This window comes from Calonectris borealis, chromosome 1, assembly GCF_964195595.1.
Source record: "Calonectris borealis chromosome 1, bCalBor7.hap1.2, whole genome shotgun sequence".
NCBI lineage: Eukaryota > Metazoa > Chordata > Aves > Procellariiformes > Procellariidae > Calonectris > Calonectris borealis.
Window position 1 is genome coordinate 150282278 of NC_134312.1, and position 15780 is coordinate 150298057.

Genomic DNA, 15780 nt, shown 5'->3' on the forward strand with positions numbered 1-15780 from the left:
CAAAAGAGTGGAGAACTTGATAGAGGACAATCTCACGCAAATAGGGCACGGTATCAGGGAGAAACATCCATCATTTTTGCAGGTAGTAGCCAAGTATAATCCACGTGTGAGCTCAAATGCAAATTCATAAGCAACAAAGAGCCTGTATGTTGAATATATATACAGTTCAAACATAAAAAAACAGATTCTTTCAGAATAACTTTTATCTGAACATCTGACCTTAAGAACCAGCCTCAGTTAGGAGCTGGCAAACACCAAGATTTGGAAGGAAGTTAGGGGTGTTGCACTATTTTGAAAGCTCTGTTTTGAACCAGCTGTCGTTACGAATGTCTGCTGGTACCCCATCTTAGCATACAGCCTGTCGCTGTTGAGCATAATGGGAACGAGCCAATGGAGTGTATTGAGCTATGCTTTCTTGCATGTCTTTGTAGCTCAAATTATCCCTTCACACAGCCATAACAGGTAAGCTTTGAATCTATTTATGCCACATTCTAATTGGTTCCATTTAATTTGTGTATATGTCTCTCTATGAGTGTTTGTATATACATATATGCATATTTATATGCACATATGTACATTTGGACATCATTATTAAATGTAAATATGCATATTGTCACAGATTATTGCTATGTTCATCACAGATTCTTAGAGTAGTTGCCTTTATTATACGATAAAACAACCATAGAAAGTTAATGCCTTCTTTAGAATAAATAAGGAACACAGGACTCATTATACCATATACGTTTAATGGTTTGGACATCTCAGTGCCCAGATGAAAACAAGGAAACATATATTGCAATAGGCAGTATAATTATTTCATCAAGGAACATCCGTCCCACACTCCTAGAAATACGAGATTCAGCATCACGAGATCCTAGCATTATGTCATCAGCTGCATGAGTTTCACAGCTTATCTTTCTGATTTTATGTTACAGAAGTAAACTCCAACAAAAATGTATAACACTGCCAATTTAACAGCACATTTATGTTAATACTAGCTGAAATGGTTTCAAGAAGGTGAATAGGATCAGTGCTTCTGTACATATGTGTGCACTTACGCATATATATATGCATACACGCACATGCACATACAAATGCATGCATGTATGTGTGTGCACTATGTATATAAACTCTCTTTAGAGATGCCATTATTTTAAAAGGTTGATTCCAAGTACATTAAACTTGGAAACAATGTTCCATACAGTGGACCAATTTCAAGAAGCCCCTGCTGGTGCACGGAAGACCGAGCTTGCTGATATCATTAAACATCATCAGATGAGGCTGCAGGTAGCTGAAACGTTCCTTAATGAAAATTTAAAGAGAGCAGATTAAAATGATATTCCTCCAATCCAACAGAACACAAAGGTAAAGACATTCAATTACAACCAAGATCTTATTTAGCACTAAAGGAGTGTTGTTTGTTGATCAGAATTTATTGCCTGAAGTGAACAGCTAGGCTTGTGACTATGTATATAATTACTTTCTACAGTGTACTCTCCTAACACTCAGATATAGTTATGGAAGATGACGTCTTCCATAATTTTAGACTGTGATGTCCATGACCAAGAGTCAGAAAATCTCAGCAACAGCAACAAAGATCTTTTTATCTGTGCTACTCTATCTCCTAACATTGTGAGAAATAAAATAAATCCATAACGACATGTATTTGTTTTTTGAACTACAAGGTTAACTGTTTTAATAGGGTTTTGTTGGCCAATAGAATAAGTGGCACCAAGGAAGTGGTTTGAGCAGGATACTCTACCTGTGTGTCTGTCCAGAGCGCTGGCAGCTTTCTCCTGGGCAGATCAGGAGGGTTTCTCAGTGAGAAGACATTGAGGGTGCTCAGCTCTATACCAGATCTGTCATTAGTTGAGAGAAATGTATCACATCTTTAAAATCTAATAACTAAAAAAGATACTGACAGGCAAGGGTGTGACAAGAGGAGAGGAAGACTGAAAGGACTGATTTGTTAGGGAAGATTAAATGAATATCTATCTAAATATCTAAATATCTATGGGTTGGCTTAATGTTAACTAAACACAACATCACACTAGTTAAAAGATACTGGAGAAAAACAGCATCAATGAAGGAAAAGAAGGAGATTTGCAAAGGGACATAACTAGGAGTAATATGATGATGTTAAGAAAGGAAAAAAAACTTCTGACAAGAAGATACTCTAGGCAGCACAATCTCTCCCTAGGGACATGGCATCACTTAGGACATTTAATCTAGGCACACAAAACAACCGAAAATATGCCATAGGAAACAATCTCATGGTGTCAGGGAGCTGTACTGGATGACCTAAAAGGGATATTGCTAATTTGTGTGCGCCTGTTATCTGTGATTTTCCTCGCTTGTATGGCCAACTCATTGTTACTTGTGTGTATTTGGTTTCTCTGGGCCCAATCCAACTCATGCTGTAGTCAGCAGAAGTTTCCAACAGGAGCAATAGGACCTCAATGTCTTTTCCATGTCTTTGCTGTTCTAAAAAGAAAAGGAAAAAAAAAAAAACCACCACGCTGCAAGAACTATTAATGTATATTGTGTATGAATGTATATACAACTAAACCAGATCGGTCCCTTAATATTTCTTGGATATTTAAATCTGTGTTTATCCTCAAAGATATCTGGCAAAATGTGCATTTGCTTTCATATGGTGGAGCTAAATTGTTTGCTAGGGAAGAAACTTATAGTTCATCTGAAAATAACTTCTCATGTAAAACTGCTGTGGTCACGGAAGAATTAAGGCAATTCTCTATACTAAACTAAAAAAAAATATATTACACAGAAATGGCAAAGGTCTTTCTATTGCTAAAGCAGTAATACAACAGATGAAAGAAGCTAACACTGAATTCTGAACTCAAGACTGTAGTTTTCAAATACTTTTACCCAATATCTGAGTGTATATAATCATATGACGCTTAAATTCTTGCAGGTAGGGAATCACTATTTTGTGGCAGCTCAGTGTTGGCCCCTTGAGGGGGGCACAAATTTCTGTGTAAGTGGGGCTGAATGTTCAGGGGTCAGGGCTGTGTGTTGGTGTTGCCCGTGTATCTAGCAGCTGGTATTGTAAACCTTTAGAGCAGCGTTTCTCAAAAATACTAAACAGACATTTTGGTACCCAGTATTGAGCCTGTGGCTATACTGCTTCAGGCTGTGATCTTGTCAGCTTTTACAAGATAAGTAGGGTCAGGCAGGGTCAGCACTTGGATTGGTAACTCTAAGGGAAGGCAGTGGCTGCAGGAAGTGTCTTAGGCAATAGAATAGATGTAACTGTTTTCCCTGAGCCTTTTCTAATACCCTGATGAAGGCATAACGCCCAGCTGTGACACGAGAGCGAGATCCTCACCCTCTGCAGTCATCAAGCGCCTCATTTTCAAAGGGGTCTTCCCCTGACCTGGCATGGAGGTGTGCGGTACAGTAAACAGGAGACCGCAGAACTCGGGTACGGCTTGCACGTGTGCGTGGTCCTGGTTGAACGGCATGTAAATGCATGGCCCCAGCATGTTTCATCAGGAAGGGGGTACAGGTGAACGACATTTCTGACATCTTTGGGGATGCTGGCAGCTCCAAATTAAGTCTTTGGCTGCGTTTATAAAACAAAAGACAAGTCTATTAAGCCAAGACTTTGTACACCAACTTTCAGCCTCACACATTTCTACAGAAAGTATAGAAGGGCTTATAATTAAATCCTTGCCCAATGGTCTACATTGCCAAGAATTTTAAATTGTAAGTTAACCAATTTCTCCTCTAAAGTTCAAACAATAAATAAAATTCTGTGTGAAAAATGGGGCCTTTTATTCTTTTGTCAAAATCTGATCAGAGTAAACTACAGATGTTAAAAGGCACTGTAGTTCAAAGAATTAAAAAGAATCTTATGGGGTTTGTACGAAGAAAAGACTTTTAGAGAATAATATGGAAAATATTATAATGCTATTATATAAATCAGTGGCACATCCTCACTTTCAATACTATCTTCAAATTTGGTCACCTCATCCCTGAAAAAAGAAAGTAGAAACAGAACAAGTCCAGAGAGTGGCAATAAAAATGACAAAAGTCAAAAGGATGGGAAATTTCTTGAGAAGAGATAAAGAACACAAGCACCAGCTTGTCTCTCAGGGAAGATTCACCCTCATGGGACTGCAAATCATACACGAACCCTCTCCATAAACTTGGAACAAGCACTGCTGCCTGAGATAATCTAGAAGATGTCCTTGGACCCTAGCAGTTCTTCTGGAAGGCTTTGGGCCCTTGCATGATGCAGACGTTGCAGATATTTTCCTCAGTGTACCCTGTTCTCTTAGAGGACTTTCAGCCACTGGATGCTGATGTGACCTATGGACAGTGGACAGGACACGGAGCTAATATTAGCAACACCTTTTTTCCTTTGCTGACTATATCCCAAACTCCTTTTCTTGTCTCAGTTTTAGAAACTTCACTTTTCCATACCTTCCTTTCAAACTTTGGATGAGTTTTTCAGAAAAGCATAGGTGATTCAGAGGTAAAATCCACTGACTTGCCTGGCAATCTTTTCAGTTAAATCACTCAGCTCCCTCGAAAAAGTGCCATTTGTCTATTCAAATAGTCTCAGCCCCGAAGGACTTGCACAGTCTCCCTCACTTTGTGCGATGGGATCCCCAAGCTTCGTCAGAGCTCTACTTAAGCATGCCTATAATATAAATAACGTTTCATCCTCATGATCTTCCAACCTAATTAACAGCAAAGGAAAAAAAAACCTTTCCTATCCTGCAAGGTGAAACGAAGAGGTATCAAATTTCAAACGGAGAAGAGGTATTGCTTTTCCAAACAATGTACAGTTAATTAATGGAACTTGCTGCTGCACGGATAGTACTGAGAGAAACAGCATCATATTTGTAAATGAGGAGGCTTTTTTAGGCATAAAAGCAAATCTTCACACAAAGTTCAGATTGGGTTAAATTCAGTAGCCTGTATTATGCAGAAGATCAGATTAGATGATAATAATGGTTGCTCCTAGCCTTAAAAAAATCTGTGAGAGTTTTACTAGCTGGCATTATGTAATAACGTCTACACATCCCAGCAGTTCTTGGCATATGCCAGTCAATAGATAGGCTCAGGAAGGCACCTTTGTCCATGGTAAACTGTTACACTCTTAAACGCACAGTGAGGAGGGAGAGTCTACTTCCATATTGTCTGGTATTGGCCTCTGTCAAAGTCAGGGTATCTTAGGATTGACCGGTGCCAGTGACTGCTAAGGAGCAGCCAGGAAGGAGTCCTACTACTCTCAGAGTAACTGCAGAGCATCATTGAACACCTACATCTGGGAAGTGAGGGGCTGTCTGACCTACTGATGGATTATCAGGGTAGGTATGGATTCCCACGCTGGGCCTTCAGAGGATCAGGAAAGACTAGGAGGCTTTTCAAACTGGTGGCTGTTCACGTCTCTTTCTAGAGCTGGACAAATCCTTGCTCCTCCAACCCTGTGTGGGAACCCCTGGAGGCAGCAGTCATATTCACGCTAGCACAGTGTGCCTTACAGCCCTGTCTGCAGTTCAGGAAAAAGCAGACCAAGATCAATAAGGTCTTGGGCAAAAGAGGTTTGGAGGAAGGTGAGGAAACCAAAGGCTCAACGGCTGCAACTAGCCTTATCTTTTGATCTATGTGACAGCATACCCTGGAGTCCTAGTGCCCCATCATCCAGACCAGCATCCCTTCAGAGTGTCCCCAGTCCCTGTCTGATAAACCCAGACCTACCCACAGGAGCTTATGGAGATATAAGGCCCATCTTCAACTGCCCATGGCTGAATTGTACAACTGAACCTCAGAAGCAGGACAATGTTCCCCATGGGCAGGTGTAGTCCATGGTGCCTCTGGCACTCTTTTTTACTTCAGATATCCTCAGATGGGGGCAGAGGCCAGGAGATCTCATTTGTCCTGAAAAATGTTACCTTATTGTGGTGATGCATGGTAGACATCTGGTTCATCTCTGAACTGTTAAACAGATGTTAATGCTAACAGGGTACCAAGAGAATAGAGGCCCTTTTTTGCATGATTGCACTTACCTACAACTTCAGTCATCTTACAGGCCCCACAAGAAATCAGGGAGGATGCCTTCTAGAGAATAGCTGTGCTGCAGCCATTTCAGTTATGGGAAGTTGTTTCTGCCTTGTGGGTTGGAAAAGTTATCTACTGGGGGAAAAAAAAGAAAAGAAAAAAAAGAAAAGAAAAAAAATTAAAAGGAACAAATCAGCTCCTTACACTAGCGGTTTTACACCAGCAATCTGTACTTTCCTATAAAGACAGAGCATATACATAAAGTAAGTACAAAATGCACACGCAGTTGTGATTCCAGGATGTTTGTAATGGCAAGTTAGATTGTAAATCATTTCTTTGGGGGGGCAGAAAGCACAGTGGAAAAAATTTATATTATTCATAAAAATGATTGTCCTGTTCACTTGTATACCTCTGCAATTTATTCTGTAACAGCTTTTTACTTCAAAGAAATCACTAGCTAATGACATCTCAAACTTAAAAAAATCCACTTATTCACAACCCTGTCCCTGAGGGAATTCCTGCATGTTATCAGAAATTTTTCCAAAGATCATTAACAGATATTACAAACCAATTGAAACTGAGTATTTTCTTTGCAAATTACTTTTAACTTTAGAGCTATTGAAAAAAGACATTGAGTGATTTAATTTACTTAATCTGTCTACAGATTGCAGCTATGTGCATATCCTGTGATTGCATTTCCAACAAAAAGCATATATAACTATCCCTAATAGAGATATTTTTCTAAATTATCGTACAAGATCAGTAAGATCTCTGAAGATATTAATGTTTACTTCTTCATTTAGAAAATTGCACTCAAGAAAGAAATGGGCACCTTTATTCTATTGTTATCTTAGAAATAATAACACACCATAATACTTATTTTACCTGCTATTTTAATTAAAACTCCAATAATCATCACGTCTGTGTATCCTTTGAGGATATGTTCTACCGATTTTTCTGAAAAATTTTTTCATTAGGCTGTGAAGCCAATGTTTTAGAAACACCTTACGCAGCAATGAGTATACTGAACAAGATCCTCTATCATCTTGTGCCAATCCAAAAGAGCTAAGTGTAGAGCAAGCTAATTCAGCAGAGGAAGGCTGGAGAAGGTATCTTATTCTCCACCTTATTGCCTTAAACTCCTCCCAGAGAACCTTATGCGTATCAGCACCACTTCTGCAGGAAGTATGGAAAATATCTTCCCCCATGAATATTTAGCTTGTAGCTTCCTGGCTAGGGTTCCCACTCTCTTTGCAGATAAGAGATAAGGGCTTGAACCCCCTGAAGCTCAGGTGGACTTCAAAGGTGTTTACTCTGAGTGAAAGGGAAGACCAGCTGCTGTACTTTGTGTACTGCTCAGTCCTGATCATGTGTTAGACGTGCTTCGCCAGGTCGCTCTTTGAAGAGCCATCGGCAAAGCAACGCGTAGTTTGAGGAAACGAATCAGGATTAGCTGCTGAGTTCAGCTCAGCTGAGCTGGTGACTGCCTGGCCAAGAGGCATGAGCAGAAGAAGGGCTTTTAGGCGTCTTGAGATCTTTATTAGCAAAAATGTGGGTGATGAACTTAGGGGGGGTGTGGATCAGGACTGGACATCTATATGCCACACGACTCTCGCTCGTCTCCTGTTGTGGCTTTGGGCCAGAGATGACTATTTAGAGAAGGACCCAGATTTGTCACAGCAAATAGATGCCTAAATATCTTTTCATACCTTGCTTAAAATGGTGGGAAAAGTGTGCAGAAAGGGTGACAGAGGATTTGCGGCTGGTGATTACTGTTGCACCTTCCTCAGATATTCCGCCTCTTCCCATTGGCTGTGTCAGAGGCCTGGGACCAGCCTAAAGACCTCTGCTTTCCCAGTACTATTTAACTCTCACTCTCCTGCTGTTTTCCTTTCCTGGGTTACAACAAAAAGATTTCACAGTGAAAAGAAAATTTTTCCCAGTGCGCCAAACTGCATGGGTCAGTTAACTTGAGCCAATTTTGAAACTGTATCAGTAGCTGGTGAAGGCTGAAAAGATTACTCCCTGAGCTACATGAGGTCTGGGTTTGTCCTGTGAATGTCGAGAGACCAGAAACCTTTACAAAGGTCCCACAGCATTAACTTGTCAGCTTGTTCCTTTCCAGCATCCCGTGGTGGCAAGTGGGAATGAGAAAGGAGATGGGGTGGCTGTTATTGAGCAAGGAGTATCTGCACAGGTTATTGGCTTGGTTTTAACTCACGCTCCACCCAGGTAAATGCAAAGGGACAATGGTACGTTCTTCCTTTCTCCTGATAAAGGTGCAACCTCTCAAATTTTTCATGTTCCTGCTCTTCATTCACCCACATGACCTGCTCAAGACGTTTCTCCTGTCATGGTCCAAATCCCTAGTTTACAGCTATAATAGTGCTGCAGGTGTCAGTAGCTGCCACTGTGAAATGCTACTGCTTTTTTGGATCCCCTCTTTTTAGAGGTGTGTCCCCCACCCTTCTGTCACACACGTGCAACTGGCATTACAGTGTCAGCTCAGACGGTGCACACATAACCCCAGAAAGACAGAGTCCCAACACATTTGCCGGTGGCTTTCGCATCGCACTAGCAGTGCAATCTCTCGTTCATACTCGGCTCCAGGGATGAGTCAGTTCAGCACTGGAGCATCCTCCTCCTCTTCCTTCCCCACCTTCCCCCATCCTAGATGCCTCGTGTTGCTTGTGTTTTAATACAGCCAGCTGCCCTGAGCTCTGGGGCTCCTTCTGCGTGGGGACTGGCAGCAGAAGCCACCATCGTGCCTTCGTCAGGGGTGACGTGGTCTTTCCACCTGCCAGCGTCGGGCACAGCACCGTCTGCTGCCAAACTGGCATGGCTCCACTGGCCGCGGCGGCTGAGCACCTCTGTTGTCACTCAACCCGGGGCATCTCCGCAGAGTCTGATAACACATCTGCTAATTAATGCCAGTTGTGATCATTGGTCAGATCCTCAACTGGGATAAATTGACACGGTTCCATTTAAGCCTGTGACAATTAGCGGCAGCTTAGAGCTGACCTGGTGGTTTTCTTTGTAATGTGGAATTACATCTTGTTGAAAGTGAATAAAACCCACCAACTAATTGCATATAAACTACCAAACAGTCCGAAAATGAAATTATTGTCAGTAACTCCCAGCCCAGGCCAAATTACAATGGTGACAAAGAAGTGATAGTCCCAGATATGTTAACAAATCTCTGAGCGATCCAAGCTCCTTATAATAAAAATAATTAATAATAATAGATGTGCTTCTGGATACAGTCACCTTTCTGTAAGGAAAGCCTAATGAGTCTGTCTTTTAAAAAAGAGACTATCAGGAAATTCAAATGTGATTCTATCAACTTGTAAACATAGTGTTTTATGTTTTAACAATTGAGCAGACCAAATCTATTCTTGAATTCAATTTTTAAGTCTCGTAAGCAACACCGGTAAGTGAAAAGGAACAGCCTAAGAACTTTCTTGGGATTCTTTTTCTGCTGTTTGTCAAAATTTCATTTCGATCAATACTTCCATCTTGTTAGATTGTATCACCAGTCCTCTCAACCATAGTAAGCAAAGCTGTAGTAGGTATTAAATCCTAACTAGAGGCAAGGAAGGCACTCCTGCAAATAAAGCAAAAGTTTGATAGGTTGTGTCAAAAGGAACTGCTGTTATTATTATAATTTATTATTTGTTAAGCACTGACAATGTGCTCAGTTCTGCTGATTAAGTTCTTCTGAGCAAGTTCTACTGATTAGCTTCTAAGGACAACACACTGTACTACAAAGAAGATATGTGACAGCTATCAAGACTTTTGCTTTCAAGACTCACTTAGCAAAACAATTACACGCCAGTTATGCAGGTTTTATGAAAAAAAGAGAGAAAATGCATAAACTGAGTAAATATCATGACTTTTGTGTTCACTAATTTTCCTACTCCAGATCTCTCACTTCAGTACTATCTGACAACCTCAAAGTTACACTGAGATTTGAGGAAGATCTAAAGCCTTATCCCTGCTTATATTCAGTTTTAAGCATCATGCTACATTAAAGGCAAGCACACAGGTTGTATTGTTAGGATCTGTCTTTGGATTTGGGACTCACTCCCCTGGGAGGGCAGAGATGGCTGAATGGGGCCAGCCCGAGACAGACAAAAATCTGAGCACCTTCAGACTCACGCGCACGTTTCCTTCAGGCCACAAAGCAGATCGGACAGAGTTAGCCAGTGCTATGCTCGGAGGTGGTGACCTGACCTTAGAAAGACTTTTGGGTGTCCTGGCGCCGAAAGGGAACATCTTTCCTATCCTGCTGGGTCCTTGCTGGCTGCCAGGGCTGTTCCTCTAGCAGACCTGTTGGTAAGTCTCTCCACCCTGAGCTATAGGCACATTTTTGCAGGACATCTAGGAGTTGGGGTGTTGGGTTTGTGCTGGTCTAGAGCCACTGCAGCAATGCCTGTTTTACATCTACTTTAGCATGTAAAGGAGTCACAGTTTCTTCCTCCGCCCTTACCCTCAGATCCTTTACGTAGAGTTTACCTCCAGGGTGGCAGATTCCCAAAACCAGGCATTTGATGGCAAAATGATGCCTATACCTCTCTGTGTACATGGCAGGGGACAGGGCTAAGAACCGCTGGCCAAATTTGTGTGTCAGGAGGGTGCCGAACAGACATTGTCCCTTGCCCCGGCCAGGCAACACCTAGGCTTTCTAACCGCAGCGCTGCCAGAGCTCCAGCTGTGCAGATGTTCTTAGAAGAAAAACTCCCTTTTGTCTGCCGCTATCCTCTAGCCTGCACACTTCCCTAAATCCCACCAGTACGCTTTTTTTTCTGTAACCGACAGAAAGAAGTGAGTTCTTATATAAATCCTTTGTGTGAAGATCAAACTGAGCGCATGTAGAACCATTATTTTTTTTTAGGGGAAAATCTGCCCTAAAATAATCATTCCATGTTATCCCCGCAGAGCGTCTGTACTGCCTTTTAAAATGCATCCAAGGCCACCCTCAAGACCAGACTCAACACCGGCAGGCAGCGGGGCTGCAGCTGAAGTCTCCGTGCATGCGGGGAGGGCAGAGCGTGGGCAGCCCGGGGCAGGATCGGGGTCAGGGGCAACGCAGCTGGAAGGGGCCGTAATCTGAGTTGCTCCTTGCAGACAATGTCAGCCTTTGTACTGATAGAAACTTGTGGGGCAACGCGGGAGCCGGGCCGGGGCATGTGAAAAAGGTGTTTCTTTACCTAGCCAGCTTGGACTCCTCAAGCATCCAGCTGGCAGAGCCTGAGGTTTCAGTCAAATCTTGTAAGTTAACATTAGTTTACTAACAGGCCGAGGAGTGGTTGAGAAAACATAGCCTTTCATTCATAAACTCGGAAACCCTTGTAACGGAGAAAGGAGAATCAGCAAAATGATTGGCTGATTACAGTACTATTGGGAAATTCTTTAAAAAAATGACTAAAGGAGAAAGCCCCCAAATGACAGTAGAACAGCAGTTTTAGGATCAATTTCAATGTGGCTTGGTGTTTGACTATTTAACGATGTGATTACCAGCTAGAAAAATGACCAGGTATTAGGCATAGCGAAGCCCCCATGTGTGGCACCGAGGAGAAGCACTACTCACTGTAGCAGCATACCTTTGGGAAAGCCTGCCTCTCTCCCTCTTTGGATCTTTCTGTTCTTCTTTCTCTTCTTGTGCTCCTGATTTGCTTGAATACAATACAGTCGGGGTTTTACAGTCAGCCCTAATTTTCCCAGAAGGTGCAGCTCTTAAAAAGCAGCACAGGTTCTTTTACTCAGGACCATAAAAATGGACTCGCACTCCAGTGCGACCATCTAAAAGATGGATGAACCAATTCTGTTAAAATAAAAACATTCTACCTGTGCCCATCCCCCAGCAAAGTTGCAGCTAAAGCTGGAACTAAACTCTAATCTAGCCTTTATTAAAGTGGAGAAAAATCAACTTCCTTTTATTCCCCCATTCATTTTCTGTCACTGTGTTTTTCTGAATCTCAGGCGAGTCCATGACCGAGAGCTGCAGGGCCAAAAGGGGCTGGATGTGCCGTATTCCTGGCCCAAATGGAAGCAGGAAATACTAAATATCTTGCATGGAAGCCTGTTCTCATCAGGTTTATAGCCCAGCTTTTTCCATCAAAAGCAGTGAGGATGGTACAGACAGAGTTCAGAAATGCATCCAAGCATATGGGAGTATAGCCACACTAATCCTCCTTTTGAGCTTCATCCAGCACTAAATCAGAGCCACACCGGAGAGAGGAATAATGCAATAACTTGTGGAAAAAGCATAGCTCCTCTCTATTAGGATGGGGAAAATTAAACAACATGACTCACTTTTCTCCTTAAAAACTGTAGGAGGAATGTTAACAGCGCAAAGCACGGCAGAGACTGGAAAAAACAAAAGTCAGGTACCACCTTAACTTGCCTGCCCTGTGGCCGTACGTCCCCGCAGGTGACATGTGCAGGGCGGTCACTGCTGGGACAGCACCGGCAGCCGTGGAAGAGCACAATAACTGCACGGGAGGCAAAACTCACCTGCCAGGCTCTGAAAACACCTTTTTGCAGGGTTAACCCACACCGTACTCACAGCACTGTGGCTGCAGCCACCGCCTCGAGACGTCCCCTGAAAGCATCGCTGCCAGCGTTCAGGGCGAGAAGGGGTGCGCAGCCTTATTTTCCCAGCCAGAACACAGGGCTCTCTGTTTGAGGGAGGAAAAGGGCTTTGCTGAGCTCATCGGAGGACAAGAGGGCCCTACGGCTGTGGCGAGGCCCGAAGGGCGTGCCATCGGCGCTGGCTCGGACGTGGGAGCAGAACGGGCAGCGCGGTAGAACCCCGCTCCCCCTCACAGGCTCTGGCCTCACCTACTGAAAGCAAAAGCAACAAAAAAAGCTGCAAGACAAGATCTGCACCAAGCGCTTGAGATGCTCAAGCAGCAGTAGCACGAGCTGACTGGGGCTCGAGCCCTTCGTCGCTTTTTCCCTATGCCCAAAGCAAAAACGGAGATTTTTCTAACAAGTACAAGCATGCTCCACAGCCTCCAAACGCGGCTCCCTGGACCTCAGGCAGGGGACAGAAAGAAAGATTTTCAACAGAGCTTGCTGCGGGAGTGCTGATGGGTTAGGGAGCTTAAAAAGAGCTGTCAGCTGACAAAAGGAGGTGGGTGGTTAGGGATACAAGTTAGGAGAGGGTTTGGCTAACAAACTAGCAACAGGAAAAAATAAATACAGCTCCACGCACACAAGCACGTACACGTGCAGAGCCAACCTACCACTCAGGCAAAGAGTCTATTGTTTCCATACATAAAAATCCTCAAATTTCTTGATCACATTTATTGCCTTTTCCTGATTAAAACTGGAAGAAATCATATTTATCTCTTTTCTTAAAGAAAGAAATCAGTATATGACTCGGTGAAAAACTCTCTAAAACATCCAGTTCTTCAAAATTACTGACCAGAATCTAATCTGGTGTAACTCAGCCTCGCTATTTTGATGTCTACAGAGCAGAGCATCTTTACCCCAGCTTAAGATCTGCCCCCATATGCTGTTTCTTTAGAACAACTTGTGTTCCCCTTTTTTTTTTCATAATATGCATCTGGTTTAAGGTGACTTTTCCTTTCCCAGCATATGGAGCTGAATTATTATGATGATTTACATTTATTTTAAATCACAGCCTATTAAATGGAAAAATAAATGCTAATATGTTGATATGGTTTACTTCTGAATGAATTATTGATATGAATGAGTAGTTGCAGCTATCATAATTACTGTTTATTAAATAAATATATTTTGAATTAGAGACCCTTGATTAAGAAATCACATTTTTGTCTGAAAATTGTTTCCCTGCTGCTAGTATAAGAAATACCTCGAATTACTCTAAATAAAAAAAAAGAGGCTGATGAAATGATTCTATTTTTTATCTTTTCCTTTGCTCTGTGAACTTGGCAGCTCTTTGTGCATATTCCCTTTCACTGCTTCTCTCCTCTAATCAGTTAAGTGAGGCTCTTTCCCCTCTGTTGTTTGTGTGGATCTGTCACATAGCACCTAGAGACACAAAAAAACATTTTAAATAAGAAAATGCGAAACACAAAAACTAAAGGATTGAGGATCAGATACCTGAAACTCCTCTCAACATTTTCTTTCAAGCTGAGCACGTTTCATATTAATGGTGTCTCTTTAACATAAATAATGATCTAATGAAATAAATATGAAATCGAAAGACTCATAAAAAGAATTTTACATTTAAGAATGCCATCTGTGTAACACTTAGCCTAACAATGAAATCATTTCAGCGCCAAAACAGCTCACTCCGCTTCCAGCACAAGTTGCAGGAGAGGTTTTGCAGAACAGCAGAAAAGTCTGAGTTCAGTCGCGGAAGGAACACCTGGGCTCAAATTTTTCACTGCGCTTCACAGAGACACGGAATCTCGCACGTGAGTTTTGGACTGCTAATGTTTCCACCTCGAGTCACAACGAATTTTTCATGCGGCTGCCAATTTTTATCACAAGGAAATTTAGATATCAGAGGAGAAGATTGTGGGGGTCAGCGTGAGAGTATCTTGCCACAACTATTACACCGACCCTCTGCTTTCCCACTGGGCAAAACTGGCCCGCGATCCAGAGTCAGCTCTGTCTGACTGAGGAGCACAGGGTTCAGAAATTAGACCCCTTTTAGCATATCCGTAGCGAGAAAAGTTCTCCCCATAAAGCACCTAGGACTTAACACCAGGCCCGATGTCAGCTTTTAGGACCGGCGTCCTAAGTCATAGGTTTCTCTGGGCAAGACCCATGTCGCAGGATGGAGATGCTGTTGCCTGAACTGGGAAGCCAAGCTCGCCCGTGCACGAGGCGGCGCAGCAGAGCCGTGCCGAACGCAATGGAGATCGTTTGTTTACACCAGCCAAAGAGAAGGGAACATATTTGTTTTGAGTGAGCTGTGTTAGAATACATATTGTTTTATATGCCCAGGCCTCGTTACGCGGTGCTAGTCTTCAATATGGATCAGATCCTAAAACTGCTCGACATACTGAAACAAATGTGAGCTCTACCCACAGAACATCTCCAGACTTAGGCCTCACGTCTATCAATGTCATCTCAAAAAAACAAATGTTCAAAAAAGAAAAACAACAAAAGTATCTTAGAGACAGTGGAGGATGCTCACGTGCGGTAGATGCCATTCAAGGGTATGCTGAGGAATTACTTGGAGAGAGAGAAATCCACGTAACAAGACTGGAGAACAGAGTGGGCCTAAAAGAAAAGGAGAGATAATTAAGATTCACTGAAAGAAATATGACTTGTACCAGCCAGGTTTGTATTTTAGAAGTTATTCTGAAACCGAGAGGAAATTCTTCCTTCACATCAGCGATGCGGCCACGTTAATATCTCCCGGGGCAAAGGTGGCCACAGCCCGTATTTTGCTTAAAGATATAATCGTGAGAGCGTCCACAGAGGAAAAGTTAAAGCACAGTTCAACAAACAACCTGCAGTGCTGTACGCTGTATTCATATAAAGGAAGGTATGAGCCAACGGAGAGAGATGTTCAGCTGCAATCAAAGAGGATCTGAGCCTAACTGAGCGCTCACATGACAGTTGGGATCATTTCGGATCCCTTCCAATGAAGATAAAATAGCATCAAAAGTAGGGAGGCTTTTTTTCTTTCTTTTAAGGATGAAAACACAACATCATTAGTCAAATTTACTCTGAACTTCCACCTCCTTACGTTGATTTGTACTCAGGTTGAGTAAACATATCTTTCCATCAAGGTAAATA

General features: G+C 42.5%; 1 long non-coding RNA gene across 2 annotated transcripts in view; it reads right to left on the reverse strand.

Annotated features, from left to right (window-relative positions):
- Window positions 1-727: 727 nt before the first annotated feature.
- LOC142075084 (uncharacterized) overlaps window positions 728-15780 on the reverse strand; it is a 30610-nt gene continuing 15557 nt past the window's right edge. For both annotated transcript variants that reach the window (XR_012670772.1, XR_012670773.1), the window contains exons 2-6: window positions 15173-15258; window positions 6042-6168; window positions 3350-3586; window positions 1763-1859; window positions 728-1302 (exon numbers count right to left, since the gene is read on the reverse strand). This is a non-coding gene — a long non-coding RNA (uncharacterized LOC142075084). The remainder of the gene's footprint in view (window positions 1303-1762; window positions 1860-3349; window positions 3587-6041; window positions 6169-15172; window positions 15259-15780) is intronic.